This window comes from Petaurus breviceps, unplaced genomic scaffold, assembly GCF_028583685.1.
Source record: "Petaurus breviceps papuanus isolate PSGF00001 unplaced genomic scaffold, PetGlider_PUasm1.0 225, whole genome shotgun sequence".
In the NCBI taxonomy this organism is placed as follows: Eukaryota; Metazoa; Chordata; class Mammalia; order Diprotodontia; family Petauridae; genus Petaurus; species Petaurus breviceps.
In genome coordinates this window covers 21,918-41,056 of record NW_027185889.1, presented here as the reverse complement: position 1 = coordinate 41,056, position 19,139 = coordinate 21,918, and the positions used below count along the sequence as shown (strand labels likewise).

Sequence of the window (19,139 nt, the reverse complement as noted above, 5' to 3'; positions counted from 1 at the left end):
CTACTGCACATCATCTATTATCATCCCATGCCTAGAATGTCCTCTCTCCTCATCTATGCCTCTTAGAAACCACAGTTTCCATTAAAACTCAGTTCCAACACTACCTCCTATATGAAGCCTTTCCTGATATATCTGGATGGTAGGGTCTTCCAACCACAATTTAACTCTTATTTATTTTGTTTATACCTATATGTTTATGTACGCTCTTGTTTCCAACCTCTGAACTAAAGATCTAAGAGAGAAGGGACAATCTCATTTTTGCATAACCAGGACAAAAGAGTGTGTCTACACAAAGTGGGCACTAAGTATTTGTCAAATGACTGATTTTTTAATGCTTCTTCTAAAAGTTTATACAGCATTTTTTAATAATCTGCTTTAGGTTTGTACTAGAAATTGAAGCTGGGTTAATTTTCTATTATAGAATATTGATCTATTCATCGATAAGAGAGTACCAACTAATACTCTCTTTTCTTCAGGAAATTTGTATACTGTCCGATCTCAAACAATATAGCATCTCTTCAATACTCTGTGGTTTTCAAAGAAATTAAAATTGATTTCATGAGTTCAAATCTGGCCTCAGACAGCTGTGTGATTCTGGGAAAGTCATTTAATCTTATTTCCCTCAGCTTCCTCATCTGTAAAATGAGCTGAAGATGAAAATGGCAAACTATTCCAGTATCTTTGCCAAGAAAACCACAAATGGGGTCAAAGAGTGAGACATAATTGGAAAATGACTAAACGATAGGAAAAACAATAAAATAGTGATAGCCACATTTGTGATTTTTTTTTCAGCACACTGGAAAGAAATTTTTCTGTTCCTAATGATTTCAGTCCATGAAACGAGCAAAAGTCTTTGTGTTATTCAAAGCCCACCAAATACGATTTTCTAAGTGTGATCCTATAAATGATATATTGCAATGGCTACAGCTCTAAAAGAGCCTTTTGTACAATGACTAGATCCTTATTTCTTCTCCAAACAGTTGTAGCACTGAGACTCTCCAAACTTGGGCCTCCTTACTTACTCTGACCACTTGGTAATATTCTCTAAGAACTAACCTACTTGTGAGTAACACAGCCAACTCAAACCACTCTCAAAGCCATTCATTTGCTTTTTGCCAAGGCTCGAAGCCTCTGTGAAATGTAGTAAGTTTTTTTTTATAGTTGTCCAGTTGTTGGTTGGGTACAATATTCTGAACTCACAATTCAGTAATTTTTTTGTCTGGCTGAAGTAACAAATTGTTTCATCATGAGAGCCAAGGGTCTTTGGTTTGTTTTTGTTTTGTGGAGGGGATTCCAATCCTCATTTCTTATTTTTCGTTTTTCCTAAATGCAAGAGAATCCAAGAATACCATTACTCAGATCCAAAATAAACACCAATTAGCTCCAAAGGGTAACACATAAGTAAATCCTGGAACTTAAGTTGCCACAATACTATTCTACAATCCAAGCAACAAGCCCCTTAATAGAATATGTTCTAAGAAATCGTGAAATTCTATAAACTCAACATATATCCAAATCCCATGTAGATCCTGTCCTTGGTTTATAATCTAGGATTACTGTGTGGTCATTAGTTAAACAAAAGATTTTTCCAAGCATCTTTACCACCTTTATTTTGTCTGGAATTTAAAGGGGACAGAGAAAATGAGAATTATAGCAGAAAAGCCTATAGTTTTCCTGTGGTATGGGTCAGTTAAATCAATTTATTAAAAATCTATACTGTTTCTCTAGTTAATAATCTAATGGTAATTAAAAGACAACCAGAGAATCTTGGCATCTTTGTTAAACTCCAATAAACCTAAATTACCAAAATTCCTTCTGAACCATGAATAACATTATGGCCAAAACATCATGCCATGGACATATTAATCAAAACTAATTAGAAAGTAAATATTCTATGGCATAGAGTACCTGTCCTGACTCAAAGAAAGAAATCCTGGGTTCTAACTCAAACACTCACTCTCTCTCTCTCTCTCTCAGTCTCTGTACAAGCAAACCACTGAACTCCTTTGAGCCTCATTTTCTTCATTGGTAAAATGAAGAAATTGGACATGGTAACCTCTGAGTACTAGATCAAAGGTGCTTATTCCTATTAACTGTACCAGTAACCAGGGCCACAAATTAGGAAGAAGTGAGGCAGAGTATTACATTGGAAATAGGACTGAATTTGGAATTTTAAAGTCTGAGTTCAAATTTTCCTCTGCTACTTATTAACTGAATAAAATTGGACAAGTCACTTAGCTTCTCTAAGCCTCAGTTCTCCCATATGTAAAATAGGTGAGGGACTTGAAATAAATGGTCAAATTTTTCTGGAAGAATGAAATGGTCCATTGCATACATCCAAATATGTCCAAAGTGAGGTTTTAATTACTGTATGGAGGTAGGCAGTAGAATGGATTCTTGAGGCTGGTCACTTTTCTCTCTTCAGAGAGAAGGTTCCAGATTAGAATTACATCTGTCTACCCCACCAATAAATAATCTAGAAGAAATAATTTCCCCCTTTACATTCTAAATACTTTCCTATTCGCTATCCCTTGAACAAAAATGTAGTGAGTTAATCCTATAGCCAAAGGCTTGACTTGCACCATATATTAGTTACAAAAAAGACTATTGCATACAGTGAATAATGACTAACATAATTTATTCAAGCAGAGAGCAAACAGAACACACCAGACCTTCTTCCAAAGGGATTGCAATGACTCAGTATTAACCCTTTTGACCTTGATCTCCCCCAAGGAAACATTTTCTGACATCTCTAGTTAGGAAAGTTGGAATCAATAATCTATTGGGGAACTGGCTTTCCCCTACCTGTATTCTACTTCCAAATTTTTTTTTTCCCTATGGGTCTTTCTTTGAAGAGAGTTTGGAACTACGTATCTCCTTTCTGAATGGAGGAAGTAGTTCAGCCAAGTCTACCCTTCAAAAAGGCATACAGGATTGAATCATCATTCCCTCTACCAATGAGAAAAGTTTTATGCAAATATTTCAGGCTTAAACTCAGTATTACAATAAATTTCAGTTAGAGAGTAGTAAAAAATAAAGATTTAATTTATTCAGCCATCCAAGTTTATGGATCCCCTGAAATCTACTCAGCCTCCTTGCTTCGTGGACCCTCATTTTAAAATTTCTCTTTAAATTCTACTGACTTTTGTCACTGTAGAACATGATGTTTGTCTACAGGATTTCTTCCAGGTAAAATCTGACTTAGGGTTCGCTTATCTTCAAATAGTCAGTGTTTGAGACTTTTCTTGCTATTTTCACTTGCCATTACTATGAAGGTAAACAAATCTCTTTCTGCTGTCATTTCTGTGGAGATGCCAACAATGATGGAAGATGCCGTCTCATCCCTGAGATTGCAGGGGTGGATGGACTCATTGTTGGGTTAATAGGTAGAGGATGCAGAAGAATTTTCAATCATAAACCAGTGTCAAGAGTAGGGACAAAAAGATTTTTTCTAGAGGTTGGGGAAATAACGTACCAGAGACCCAGACTAAATGGAATATAGTGTTCCTTTTTTATAGAAACAATAGGAAACATAAAACTATATGTACTTCTCTACATTATGAATCAATTTAGGCTTCCATGGATCAGCTGGAAACAACCACCATTGACGATACAGTTTCTTCTGAAAACTGTCTCCACTTCCAGTCAGCTGAGATAGTGTGATATAGTGGAAAGCGTGTTGGGCTTGGGAGGCAGAAGACCAAAGAAGGCTAATATATCAGCCTCAGGGCTCATCGGCTATGAGCCTTACTAGGTGTTTCCCCATGGTAAAAAATTGAACACTTCTTTGGATCTTAAGTCCTCTGCATCTGCTAATTGGGGTTAATGGTACCTAACCTGTAGAGCTACTATAGTGATTAAGGGAGAAAATATATACAAAGTGCTTTTAAAACCTTAAATGTTATATATGAGTGGAAAAAATCATGCTGATTATACTGGAACAAAACTATGTTGTGAGTTGGGAACAAACCTGTGTTTATATCATGATTTCTTGAAAAATGATATTAAAGTTTTCTATGTCATCATGTGTTTCTGAGAGGACAATTTATTTCTCCCTGTTTTATCTTCCAAGTCAACTGTTTTTGATTGAGTAACTCTCATATGTTATTCCACTTTTCCCGTATTTTGACTTTGATCTAATATTTCTTCACAGTGTGTCCCATCTTGTCTACTCCTTTTTTCCCTGTATTCCTTTAATACAGTTAAAGGTTTGTAGACTTGGTCTTAATCCATATGATCTCCTTTCTTATCTTTAATTAAAAATTTTTAAATTCATTCAAAAGACTTATTCTATATTGTTCACAAATCACAGGGAAAGTCACTTACCTGGGTCAGTCTCTTGACAAAACATATTTGATTTTGTCGTGTTCGAAATTAGTGGAACCAATGCTATGTAGAAGGTAGTTTAAGTCTGAGTTCACTACCTGCAGAGACTGGAAGAGACAGGGAAGAGTGTCCCCTGAGTTATTAAGGAAAATATCCGTACTATTTTGCTTGACATATCTTTGAAGAAAATATTCCTTGTAAAAACTGATTGATGTTAAAATGATTAAATGAACTTGGGTTCCTAATCACTGCTGACTGACATTGGGAGACCACAGCTGATTTGGGGCTTGTGCCAATAGCATTAAAGTCACCCAGCCCATCAGGGATACCTCTAGATCATGAGGGAAAGAAGCAGCCAGTTTCACTCAGAAAGAATGAGGCCAGAGACCACTTACTACATCTTTTCTCCCAGGTTCTAAGAGTACACCTAAAAGTTACATCCCACCCCCTGCAATTTATCTTCTTAGTTGCCCAGAGCCTTAATTGGTCACTTTAATGTTATCAGTTTGTATCAGAAGCAAGTCTTGAATCAGAGTCTTGATGTACAACTCAGACTTTCTATCAATTATGCCAACTGTCTCTCATCATTTGATAAATAAGAAAACTGAGAAATTAAGTGACATAGTCACAAAACTCTTAAATAATCAGAAGCAGGTTTGTAACTGAGTTCCTTCTGATTCCTTATCTAGTGTTTTATCAGCTAAATGGAATTGCTGTTCACTTATATCTGAAATTTTGGCTTGGGCTAGGGAGAAGTCAAAATTGATCAATTTCTTTTCAATTCAGGCAAACTCTACCACACAAATAGTAAACATCAGCCCAACCTCATCTCTGCTTTTTTTTTTCCTAACTACAATCTATCTTCTATTCATTCTTCATCTTGGTTATGATGTGTTTGGTAACATTCTGACAAGGGGAAAATCTTTTAAAGTGTCCTTCAATGTAGCAGTGAGGGATGTTGATCAGCAATCTCCTGTCGTTTTATGGAATCTATATTTTTTGGCTCCTTTTTTTTTTTCAAGAAAAAGCCATCTTTTTAAAAAAAATCACCAAAACATATTCAACAAAATATTGTTTGGCCTAATATTTAAGCTGCTTGTGCTAGTAACTAAGACCCTTGAGTCTAGCCTGGGAATTCAGCAGCCAGAAAGAGAAATTAGCTTAACACTTCAGGTTTTTTGACTTGACCTTTAATTTGGAAGGAGCTTCATATAATTTTTAATCGAATAAAATAGGATCCGAAGGAAAACGATCCTTGTTCTGATATTTCTCCTCCAAGATTTAATTTATTGGGGAAATTTTTATTAGGTGTCTTCAATATTAAATGTTTTTCCTTACCTTGATAAATCACCACCAGAAGTTTGCTCTGTATTTGTAACCATGTGTAAGCAAATTAAAATTCATAGCATCAATCATCTGTGATAATGAATCTTCAGAAGCAAACGGCTACTTATGGCTGCTGAAAGATGGTGTCTCTCCTCTTCCCACCAATATCCAACCCTCTTTAAAGCTTTTTTTTTTAATCTTTGGAAGACTTAAACTATGAGAATATCAGCTTTTGCTCTGAAGTATAGAAGATTTTTTAAAAATCATTACACTTATTAGAAGTGGTTGATAACTGAGAAGTATTATCACCCCCCTGTTGAAAATAATGATTTATTAGGATTCCATCATAGCTTTAATGGTCAGACACTAAAATAAAAATGTTTGTAAAGACCTGGCGATTATTTCTACTATATTATGTGGACAGTCAATTTGACACAGTGGAAAAAGAATTAATTCTATAACTTACTAGGTGACCCTTGGTCAAATCATTTAACTTCTCTGAGACATCGTCTTTTCCTCTATAAAGAATAAAGGATAGAGGCTGTATATAATTTCATTGGCATAAAGTCAGACAGCCAGTCACATTTATTTTGTCCCTGCTATGTGCCATGCTAAGGGCTGAGGATAGAACAACAGTCCCTGCTGTCATGAACCTCCAAATCTAATGGGATAGGCAACTTGCAAATAACTAGGTACAAAAAAAATTTAAGATAAATTGGAAATGATCATCAGAGAGAAGGCACTAGATTTAAGGGGGATCAGGAAAAGATTTCTGGGATTTTAGCTTCTCCCTGAAGAATTACACACTTCTTTTGCTATCAGTGCAGGTTGGCACCTAGTAGGCTAGGCACTAGCTTGATGATTATTTGATTGACTTAAAGGCAGTAGGTAGTAAGTTTGATGTTGGAAAATGATGAGTCTATATCTGTGGTTACACTGTTGTCTCTAATGAGCACATGGCCTGGAACACAATAGGCAATGTACATACATACACATGAAAACATATATATTTAAATATGTGCACACATAGCTGTCTCTCTCTATATTTGCATATGTATATACATGCATGTAAAAATACATGTGTGTATATGTGCATAAAAATACAGACACATGTATTATACATACGTATATGCACATGTATATATGTTGATTGTCCGATTGAGCGAGGGCTTATCATTTAATAGACACTTTAACATGTTTTAATTTTTAACTTTTTATCCTCAGCATCTAGTTCTTAGTACGTACTTCAGAAATGTTTAATTGAAAGGCAGATTACTTGGTGTTCTATATCCTTTCCCCCTCATTGTAATGCTTGTGCAAAGACACATAGCAAACACTTAATAATTGTTTTTTTGAAAAAGTGACCACATTTTCCCCTAAAGCATTATACTCACTTTTGCTGAGAATTTCTAAGCTGATTTCTAGACTCCTTTTTTGATCATGACTTTCAGGTAGTCCAATAATTTTTAAAATATTTCTCTTGGATCTGTTTTCCAGGTCAGTAATTTTTCCAATGAGATATTTCACATTGCCTTCTATTCTTTCATTTCTTTGGATTTGCTTTATAGTATCTTGATTTTTGAAGAAAGAAAGTTAAAATGTTATTTTCTTCAGTACTTTTTTGTGGTCTCCTTTAGGAGATTATTTGATACAGCCACAAATGTGAGTGACACTGTGGGAGTCAAAAGATATTGGAGGGGGTGCACGTGACCTCCGAGGGGCAGGAGCTTGGAGATGTAGAGGTTGACTCTGCCGAGCTGAAAGGGCTGACATGGCATTGAGCGTACAGCCGTGGGAGGCAACTTTGCCAGGTTGGGAAAGGCTGACGTGGCATTGAACGTGCCTTATCAACACAGACTCCTCTTAACACATACTACTTTGCCCTGCACTCGGGAGAGTGCACGATTGGCTCCCACATGGCGTGTGATAGAAAAAAGAATGATAAGGATATTAGGGAAAAAGCAAGGGGAGGCTCCCTCTCTCTCTCTGTCCCATTGTCTCTGTCCCATGGTTCCATTCTGCTTTGTTCTGATGGCCACCCTGTTAAGATGTAACTGAATAAAGAGCAGCCTCACTTGGCAACCTCCGTGTCCTTGGGTGTTCTGTGGGGGTAAGTTCTTCTTGGAGACAAGAAGCCGAAGATGTCCAAAGACATGGAATAACATAAGACAAAGCCAGAGCTGGGAAGGAAAGCCCAGCAGTTATTGATTTACTTTTCCTGATTTTCTTGCATCATTCTCATTTACCTTCTCAATTTTTCCTCCACTATGTATGTATGTAAACACAAAACCTTATATAAAAGACAAAAATTTCTATACAAGAGAACACTTTCTGTAGAACAGATTCTGATAGGGAATAATTTAGTTGTATTATGCAGAAATACTGTTTGTAATGGCATTCATTGTAATAGGAATTTAATCATAAACAAAACATTAAAAACTATCCATATACTGCATTCTACCCTAGAATTTTGCCATGAGATGAAAAAGGAAACAGTACATTTCAACCTGGCAGAATTCAATTCATCTCCAATACATGAGTGTAGATTACTCCAGCAGTCAGTCAGCTAGGGATTTTGACTTTCTGGTCTTGAGATAACATCATTCTGTCATTATAATTGCAAAAATAAGGAAGATTTTTCCCACATCTGGTAATGAAACACTGACATATCTTTAAAAATGAGCATGGCAGTTTTTACTTATACTCCACTTATTTTCCATGGCTACATGTCCAAATTCACCAAAAGGAGAAGTCCTATTCTGAAATAGACAGTTTTGTATTCTCCAGATGGCTTGAATTCACTTGAAAAAATCTTAATTTCTTTCCATATAGAAAACAGTTCTCTTCTGAGACAGCTGTGCATTATTTTCTGGACTAGCTTCCAGTCCATTACTGATTTTAATAAAGATTCTTGGGATTTCAACGGGAAATAATGGGTATCGCCAAAAATCATCTAGTAGTGAATACATGTCAGTTGTCACTTTGCCTGATTGGTAAACAGGTTTTTGGCAATATATAACTCTCACTTCCAAAGAAACAATTGTAAACAACTACTCTTACCAATTAAAAAAATGTGACACTTCAAAATAAAGTAATAAGCACCTGAAATTAAACTTAAAAAGTTTTATGCGTAGGTCTATCTTAATCTTGACAAAAAATAAGGTAGCAGCTTGTGCAGTAGAAAGAGTGTTGAGCAGCAAGGAAACCTGAATTTCTGTCCTGCTTCTTACAACCTATGAACCTGGTTTGTGACCTTGCGCAAATCTCCCTTCTCTGTACTTCAGTTTCCTCATCTATAAAATGATGTTGGAGCTTATGGTCTTGAAAATTGCTTCCATCTCTGAATCTATGTCTTCTGAACTTAGGTAGACCCTCAAAGCCCAGTTTTCTCAGCTGTTTACTGAGAGGATGGACAAGACAAGCCCTAAGTTTTTTCCAGCTCTGATATATTAAGAATGTTTGTTGAAATGAAATAAATAATTTTCTTTTCCTTTTAAAGCTGTCTAATCTTATATTTTGGCTTCAGCTCTAATGACCCCCATCTTTATTTCAGTTTGTACATTCAACTAGAATAACCTCACCATCTTTTGGAATTTTACTATTTCTTACATCATGAACTCTAAAGTATCCTTCATCTAGTCTTATAACTCTCCCACTTCTTCAGACTAATGGTTTGTGTATGCCAGGAAACACCAGAGGTCTCTCGATGGAAACTTTTTTTTTGTATGAAAAATGGAAACCTGGAGAGCTCTTTTTGGTACTTCTATCCCATCTGCAGTACTGTGATCCAATATTTGGTATTGCAACTCCCCAGTAGCTATCTAGGGACCTGTCATAAGCTGATCTGAGACTGCAACTTTCTATGCTATCTGTATACCTGGTGGTAACTCACCTCGGGAGCTAGAAATTGAGCATTCCTATCCTGTGTCTGGCTCTTACAGTAAATGAGACAGTCAATAAACATTTATTAAATCCCAAAAATGAGCCAGATATGGCTGGTAGCACTTGTGTGCCAAATTCTGGGCATACCAAGACAAATTCAAGATGATCAGTGTCTGAAAACAATATCATTCAAAACACTTGATCAGGATGTATAAGTTCTGACCAAATGGTCTGACGCATACCGTGGCTATTCCATCATTTATTCTATTTCCTCCCTTTGTTAGCAAGAATTCTCAAAACAGCTATCTACTTTCATTATCTCTACTTTTATTTTCTATTTTCCTCTAAACATTTTGCAATTTGATTGATGATTTCATCACTCAACTAAGATTACTGTCTATAAAAATATCAATAATGACATTCTTAATATTTATATTTGCTAACATCTACACAACAGTTGACATGGCTTTTTCCTGACCTTTTCTGACCATAATTTCCTTCTGAATTCTCAGTTATTAGTGGGTTTCCATGTTATCATTACACTGATTATCCTGTGCCTTATCTGGTCATTCTTTTTGGCTTCCTTTGGTGACCCATAACACATTTCATATCCCCATACTGTATTTGTACCCCAAGGCTTCCCGTCCTAGGGTCTCTTCTCATCTCTCCTTGAACTTTCTCATTTGGTGACCTCATTGTGCTTCACTTTAGTTATCATCTCTATGTAGATGAACCCTAGATTTATACATCTAGGTCTAATCTCTCCCTTCAATTCTAGTGCTGCACCACCAAAATTCTAGCATACTGGAGGTCTTTACTAGTCAAATATAACTTATCCTGAAAGGCTAAGTAAAATCCTACAGAGGAAAATAAGCAATATTTAATGGGATAAAGGAATTTTCACGGAATCTGCAAGGAAAACCCACAGGAGTATTGAAGTCAAATGACACAGAGGAACTAGGGCTATTAGTTCTGGTAACCCACTTTCATCTGGGAATGCCTGCAAGAAGGAGCAATACATATATATCTAGAATAGTACTAATAGGGAAGCAAAGAAAAGACAAAAGGGTCTCAACATAACAACTTATATAGGATTTCTTGAAATGGAAATTTATTGCTATACATTCAGTGTTTTAAATAGAAAATCCAAGGAAGATAAGGCAGCTATATTGAAATTAACATCTTATTAGAGGACTTTGTTTGCACACTAAAAAAAATAGAAGTTACAATATTTAGCAAGAGAACATTTCCCATTGATGTATTTTCACTGTCCTTTCTCTGAATAGCAACTAGATCCGTCTAAGTAAAACACATTGTCCTGGCATAGGTTGGTGGGAAACAAGGCAATTAAGATTTTTAAATACTTAAAGGAGAGGTGTTTTAATGAAATCTAACCGTCTTTTAATTACTCCTGAATGGTACTCCCTGGATACTTTTCTAAATATCTCTGGCTCTGCTTTTCTTTCTTTCTCTATTTTGCCACATATAGTATCATAGTATAATATGCTACTACAATATTTGGCTTACTATAAGCCCAGGGGGTTTGGCCCCCAACATCCACTTGATTCCTTCCTCTTAAGCTTTAGGGAGTTTATATGAAATACAAAATTTTGTCACATTTGGGTTAGGAAAATTCACTAAACTAAATAGAGTTCAAGCTCCCTGGCTATCTTAACATTGATAGGTCTCTCTAGATTACCCCTGGATTCTTTGTGGTTGAGGCAAAATTAATTTTACTGAAAACATTTGGAAAATGAAACTATGGTATCTGTGGATAGACAATAATCAAGAGAGAAATATGTGAAAAGAAATTATCTTTTATTAGAATTTCCTTCAGCCAGGACCTTCTCCTCTGAAATTCCAGCTAGTCAATGGCTCCAGTTAATACCGACCTTCTCTTCTACAGCTCAATCCTCCCAGTGTTCCTCAAAGATATTCTACAAATACCCCTTTTTGGAAACTCTTGAAACCAGACCTAAATATTCAGAACCTTTGGATTCTCCTCACTAATATAGATTGGGATCTGTACTAGTCATATGATTTGAACTGCTTCTTTCTTGGTGTTTGAAGTGGTTTTTTTTTTTAATATAGGAGTTCTGTCTTTTAGTGATGGAACTTCTAGGGTCTTTCTTTTTGGCATGCCTTTGAGAATAGGATTAGTAGATCCTTTCCATCTTCATTTTGCCTTATTTTTGTAAGGTATCGTAAGTTTTTTTTAAAAATGTATGTTCTTGCTCTACAGTATCCAGTCACCTGTCCTATAATATTTTTAAGGGAGTCCAGAGATTCTTAATTGATCTCTTCTTTATTTGTTTTCCTGTTCAGATATTCTTAATATCAAATGAATTTCTTTTATATTCTTAATCATTCATTTTGTTCTAATACTTCTTGCTGTCTTGTGGGATAATTTACCTCTGTTTGGTTTATTCTAGTTTCTAAGGAAAACACTTACCTGGGCAAAGTTCATTACTTTCTCCCCTGAGCTACTTATTCTCCTCCCAATCCTTTCTTTCAGATCTCTAATTTTATTTTTTATCTCTCACTTCATTTTTTCGAAATATGAATGTAGCTCTCATGGAAAATTTATTTTTCATTTAAGTCTCATTTTGAAGTTATGTCATTACTTCTTTTTTGGAAGGGTTTCTGTAGAGTTTTGCTATTTTATTTATTCACCTCTCCAACTTTTGTTCCTGAATTACGGCTTTATTACAGAATCAGGCTCCACTTCCTGATGTATTTTTCATTGGATTGGTTTCCTGTTCTGACCTTTACTTTGAGGTTCAGAGTGATGTATGATACGCAGTCAGTCAGTTAGTACATATTTATTTAGTTCCTATATCATCCAGACACTTAAATAAGTGCTGGGGATAAAAGAGAAACAAAAATCACTTCCCTAAAGAAGGTGGGAAGGCAAAAAGGAAACAAATTTGTGCAAATCAGATATAGGATAAGGAGGGAGTAATCAAGAGATGTAAGGCACTAAAATTAAGAGGGATAGGGAAAGACTTCCTGTGGAAAGTAGGATTTTCCCTGAGATTTTAAAGGAAATGAAGGATTGCATTTGGCAGAAATGAGGAGGGAGAACATTCCACGTATGAGACACAGAGAAAATGCTCAAAGAAGTGTGTGTGTGTGTGTGTGTGTGTGTGTGTATGTGTGTAGAAATGTAAAACAACTGTAAAGGTAGAAAAGGCAGATTCTGAAGGCCTTTAATGGTAAATTACTGGATTTTATATTTGATTCTGGAAATAAGTGACCACTGTGGTGACATGGTCACACCTGTGCTTTAGGAAAATTACTTTCACTGCTGAAGGGAAGATGGACTGTAAAGGAAGAGATATTTGTCACAGATAGGCAAATCAGAAGACTATTGCAAAAATCCAAGCATGAAATGATGAGAGCCTATACCAACGTGGTTTCACTATCAGAGGAGAGAGGGGGATATCTATGAGAGATTTCAAAAGTATAATTGACAGCACTTGGCAACAATTTGATTTGGGGGTTTGAGGAGTTGAGGATACCACCTAATTTTGGGATTTTAGCCCAGGGCAGTGCTACCCTCAATAATAATAAGGAAATTTGAAAGAGGAGAGATTTGGGAGGGGAAAAATTAGTTCAGTTTTTGGCATGTTAAATTTAAGATATCTACAAGGCATGCAGTTTGGGATGCTTTATAGGCAGTTGGAGATGTGAGACTAGAAATCAGCAGAGTGGTTGAATAAGAAGATTTGAAAATCATCAGCATAGATATTGTGATTGAACCCATGATAATTTATGAGATAGCTCAGTGAATAGTTTAAAAGAAGGGATGATAGGGAGGAAAGCCAAAGAAAAAGCTCTTCTGGACACCCAAAGTTAGTGGGTACAAACTGCAGAGCCCTCTATGTTGTCTCTGGATAAGAGATGAGAGACCCTGGGCCAGATTTATCATCATCTAAAAACTGTTGCATCAAACTGATTGTTGGCAAAGTCCCCACCCTGGGGCTTCCTGATTATTTTGTACTGCATTGTTTATCCCAAGGGATTGCCACCTGGATCAATAGGAGCACTCCTGATGACAAAGTCTTGGATGTCTTTGGTTCAAATTCCATATCTGATGTGACTGTGAGCAAGTCACTTAATCTACTTAAGTATCCCCATTGGTAAAATAAGGAACATGAACTAGATATCATCTAGCAAACATCTAGCAAATTACTTGTAGGGTAGCCAACTTTGAGACAGCATTCTTCTCTATTAATAGAAGGAAGAACTAGAGAAGAAATAAAATTCCTCCCATTAGATTTCTCTGGCCTGACTTGAATTACAGATTATCTTCTTTGTTTAGCCTCTTTCCTCATTAATACAAGGAAATCTGCTAAGCAAGAAAAACTTTATTTAATTAATTCACTCCTTTGAAAACATACATTTTGATGTCTTGGGTCATTAATTGAATTTCACTCATTTTGTAGCTTTTCATTTAAAGAAAATTCAATCAATTAAAGGAGAAAAATCATTGGATTTTTTCATAAAAACAGCTTGATTTTTAAAAAGATTAATGAACACCAATTTTGGAATCTCTTAGAAGGTTTCAGAGCTGTGATTGAAAGTATTTCACATACTTGGAGATCAAAAGTCCAAAGGTAATGAGGGTATTATCTAATAACACATTCAGAGGAGAAATCTTTACATTGACCAAAATTTATTGGCAAATCCTACAGAAGTTATTATTAGTGCAGCAGAAAATGGAGAAGGTGACGTTAAAGTGCTTAATAAACTTCAGATTTTTAATCTGCTTCAAAGAGACGTCATTTGTTTTTCGAGTGACGATGAGTCAGGATTGAATATGTTACAAACTTATTAGCAAGTAATGAAATAGTTGGTCTTCTTCAAGTGATGACCTTATAGTCAGAAACATCTGTAGGATAGATTGTGCATTCCCAAGGAACAATCATTTATTTAATAATTCTTTTTTGAATTATATTAGAAATATTAGGGCAATGCAACTCATGGTTACATTACAAAGTCAGGTCCTTATTTTTACTGGAATTATCTCTCACTAAACTTACATGAAGGAAACATTTCTATTTTTGCAAGTGAGGAAACTGAATTTTCGATTACTGAAGTGGTAATGCAATGAGTGTCTGAGCTAAGAATTGAACCAAGGCTTCACAGCACGAAATCAGGGACTCTTTCCTCTCCACCATACTATCCCTGCAGCAATCACATGACTGGTAATAACTGGCCAGAGTAGATCATCCAAAAAGAGACAGAATCAAGGAATATATGATTGGAAATGGAGGTGAGGGCAAACATGAAGCAAGATTCTAGATGAATGAGTCTATATGTATTCACAAGAAAACAATTTTAAATTAGTCCACAAAAATTTATTTCGCATTTGTTATATGCAAAGTATTTTATAAAGCACGGAGAATGCAAAAACAAAAAGGAAATAGTCCCAGTTGTCAAGTAGCTTATTTTGTAGGACAGAAAGAGAAGTATTTTATTTATTGTGTCTTCTATGCTTAAGACATTATCTAGAACCCCCCAAATCTTACTTCCATTGCTGAAACATAGATCTGACCACATTACTTCTCTGCTCAAGAGATTTCAATTATTTATTCACTCTAAGAGAAAATATAAATATTTTAAAACTGAAAATAAAATAGATATAGTTTTCAAGAATTTATATTCTATTGAAGGATATGAGTAAAGAAATATGAATATTCAAGCTTCTAAAGAATTATTTAACTGATCATCATTTGATAAAAAAGAAAGTATTAACTACAGGAACCAATAATGACTTCTTGTAGGTGACATCTAACTGAAAAAAAAGAAAGAGGTAAAAACTGGCTGCATTCCAAAGGCTTGAAAGAGGGATCCTCAATCCAAGGAGTAAGTCAGTTTAGCTGGGATGTAGATTATGAGAAGTGAGAAGCTAGTGATGTGAAAGAAGAATGAAGGTTCTTAAACTGAGGCATTTTTATTTTATCCTAGAAGAAAATGATTCTTGAATAGTGGTGAAAGAAACAGTCGATAATGAGAATGAGAGAGACAGAGAGAGACACAGAGAGAGACAGACAGAGAGACAAAGAGACAGAGAGAGGTGGAGACACAGGGAGAGAGACAGAGAAACACTAAGTGAGGATGAAAGGACAAAGTTAGGAAGATATGAAGTATGTGAGATCAAGGGCAGAGGTAAGGTGATTAACAAGGAGAAGGACTATTTGTAAATGTAGTTTAAATGAGGTTTAGGATTTCACGGTACAGCACAAAGAAGGTACTAAAAGACAAAGCACAACCCAGGATGGAGTCAGCAAAGAGAAAGTAAAGAAAATCAGCTTTATTGAAAGGAAATAATTTTAGAAGGGATGTTTGGGAGGATGAAAGTGAAAATGAGTACCCAAACTGGTAAAGCCTGGTTGTATTGTATAAGGTTCTTTTCTGAATCAAGCAGGATCAAGGTTTGGGGCAGGAGATGGTCAAGGTGGGTGTAAAGCCAAGTACAAGAAGCTTTCCAGAGAACTGCTGCTGTGAACAGCTTTGAAGTTCTGACTACATAGTATAGTGAAATATCTATTTATTCAGCAGTAAATTAAAGCAAAACATTCACAGAAACTAAAGTACAGCATTTACAATGTTACAAATACATAACATTGTTTTATGTGGTAACATAGTTTTAAGCAACACAGAGACACAAAAAACACTCAGACACATTGTCTGTACCATCCTCAATTCACTATTTGCCTATGAAATCAACACAGACCCAAAACAATGCCCAGCAGGTCAGGAACTCTAAATCCTTCCTCTAGGACTTCTGTAAACTGACGACCAGAAAATCCTCTTTTGGGGCTTCCAATAAGGTCCCAGGGCTTCTGTACAAAGTATTACAACTGAGAAGCACCATGTATCCTCAATCTCCTGTGACTTGCTCAGATTATATAGTGAGTTGGATAACTTACTGATAACCACTAATTTGCAGCTTAACACTAGCTGTGTGATTTTGGAGAGTCATTTAACCACTGTCTGTCTCATTTTCATCAGCTGTAAAATGGGAATAATAACAAAACCTATCTTACAAGATAGTTGTAAAGATAAAATGAAATAATATTTGTAAATAACTTTGCAAACCTTGAAATCTAATCTCTTACTCAGTTTGAGTCAATTTGGTAGAGTCAGAGTTTGGTTTTGTTAGCAATCTAAGACAGGTAGACCTAAGTGTTTTTCCATGATATCAATAGGTTTGGCAGTTACCTTCTAACAAAAAACACAAATTAATCATCTTTCTTGCAATTATAAATTAGTTTTTAAATATTAAACACATATCATGAGCAAAAGAAGCAGAAATCAACTTTACATTGAGCAGTGATTCCTAGCAATTTTTGAATGATTCTATGATCAATGTACATCTCTTTTCATTTTTTAATTTTACTTAAGCCACCACAGAAAAAGTCTATGAAAATTTTGGCAGATGGTTCTCTCTCTTTGGCAATTGATTTTCTACAAACAATATTTGATTCTGATTCTCCATACATTTCCAGAAATGTTAAAAATAAAAAAAAATATCTTTCTACAAGTCTCCACCCCTAATTTTTCTATATAAAATAATAAATATACTAGTTTTCTATGAGTACCTATTAACCTACTGTTTTCCATCATTGTTTTTCCTCCATTAAAAGTAAAAGTAAGTCTGTGAACTGAATTCATCTGCACATGTCTTTTGGTTTTCTTAAAATCTCAATTGACCTTTATAATGTGAAAATAAAATGCTCAATACATATTTGTTTCCATTGCTCTCTTTGGCTAAACTTAAATGGTACACAATGGACATTTTCCTTAATTCTCAACTCTATGAACTAGAATGTAAACAAAATAAATGAAAAATTGTTTGAAAGAGGTAAATGAAAATAAATTTCTATCAACTGGAATTATTGTAACAATTAAGGAAACAGTGAAAACACCTCTTTCTTTGTATGACAAACTAAATGTTTTGCAATATAAGCCAAATTCATTCAATTAATTTTAACAATCATTAACCTACGATGTGCAAGGCAAAGACTTAGCAAAGCATAGTAAAACAAATCCTCAGAATCAAGAAAGCTGGAAGTCCTACCTTTCCCAAACCACCTCATTTTCTAAACGTCTTCTTTAATAATGCATTCTAGAATTTTCTCAGGGATAGATTTCAAACTCATTGGCCCATATTTTTCACATTCTATAAGAACTAAATGGTATTGCCTTCTCTCTGTTGTAAGATATCATTGTCCCATCTACACTAGGAGGTAATTCTATCTCTCCTTCTGTCTTCTTTTCTCCAATATAGGTTAAATACCCACTTAATTTTTTTTTTTTTTTTGCAAAGCAGCTAATTTGTGCAGTGGACAAAGTGCCATATCTAGAGTCAGGGAGACAGAATCATCTCACTGCATGGTTTCTTGGGCAAGTAAAAAACCTCTTTGCCTTAGTTTCCTCATCTGTAAAATGAACTGAAAAAGGACATGGTAAATCATTCCAGTATCTGTCAAGGAAACCCCAAATGAGGTCATGAAGTGTTAGACATGACTTAAACAACTGAACAATACTCTTATCTTGATTTCCTGTAAGCCCCCACATATTTCTGAACACTAGTGCTTCTGACACCATTTTTTTACATCATACTACTGTGTTCTCAAATTAATAGACAAGTTTCACTACCTGTCTGTTGCAAAGGCCTGTTGATTCTACCTTTACAACATCTCTTCAATAGTCCCCCTTTCCTCCTCTAACATTGACAACACTAGATGACTTTTACTTTTATGAAAGTTTACTCATTGGTTTGTATTTCTGAAGTCTCTCCCTACTCCAATCCATTCTTCACTGAGCCACCAAAGTGATTTTCCTATTGGTCTGACTAAAGTTACCCCTACTCAATAAATTGCAGTGGTTCTCTATAATCTCCACAATCATATACATAATTGTCCGACATTGAAAGGCCTTCATAATCCAACCCCATTATATCATTCTAGTCTTCTCATACCAAACACCCCTAGTCCCCACTTTGTCTTCAATCCAGTGGCAATTACTTCCTTATTTTTCCTTGAACTAGATATTCCATATGTCAGTGTAATGGGAATGTAAATTTTAAAGATCTTCCCTGCCCCTAGGCTAAAGTGCACCTGGAGCCTGGGGTGGGAGGCTTGTTTTTCAGTAGATACTTCTTGATTGGCCAGTGAGTCAATAAGGTTGTTACATTCTCTGAGCCAGGAGAAGGCTATATAAGCCCTGATGGGTAGGTTTGTTTTGGGGGCTCACTTTGAGAAGTGTTCTGTGATTTGATGTGGATTCTGGGAAGCCGTTGTCCGAAGCCCCCCCCGGCTTTGAAAATCCCAGATGTTGACTGGGTATGGATGTAATGGTTGGACAGTTTGGAAATCTGTCTACTTGATCTGTTTCTGTCTTGATAATTCTGCCTGTATACTTTGAAGTTCAGGGTGCTGACCTTTTTCGCCTGAAAAAGGTAAACGATATATATCTGACTGATTAAAGTAAGCTTGTTAACCCATTTTGAGTTGCTTTCCTTTAACAAAGCCGATCCAAGAACATGTGCTGGCAGCAAACCCTGAGGACGTTTGGGGTGCTTGCCGCTACAC

The 19,139-nt window shown here is 35.6% G+C and overlaps 2 long non-coding RNA genes across 14 annotated transcripts in view; one reads left to right on the top strand and one right to left on the bottom strand.

The window, feature by feature from the left end:
• The window catches only part of LOC138166651 (uncharacterized), a 59,444-nt gene that overhangs the window by 18,953 nt on the left and 21,352 nt on the right, over positions 1–19,139 (bottom strand). For all 13 annotated transcript variants that reach the window (XR_011169673.1, XR_011169677.1, XR_011169679.1 and 10 more), the window contains one exon: positions 4,327–4,433. This is a non-coding gene — a long non-coding RNA (uncharacterized lncRNA). The remainder of the gene's footprint in view (positions 1–4,326; positions 4,434–19,139) is intronic.
• Positions 1–19,139, top strand: part of LOC138166652 (uncharacterized) — a 59,597-nt gene that overhangs the window by 34,784 nt on the left and 5,674 nt on the right. The window lies entirely within an intron of this gene.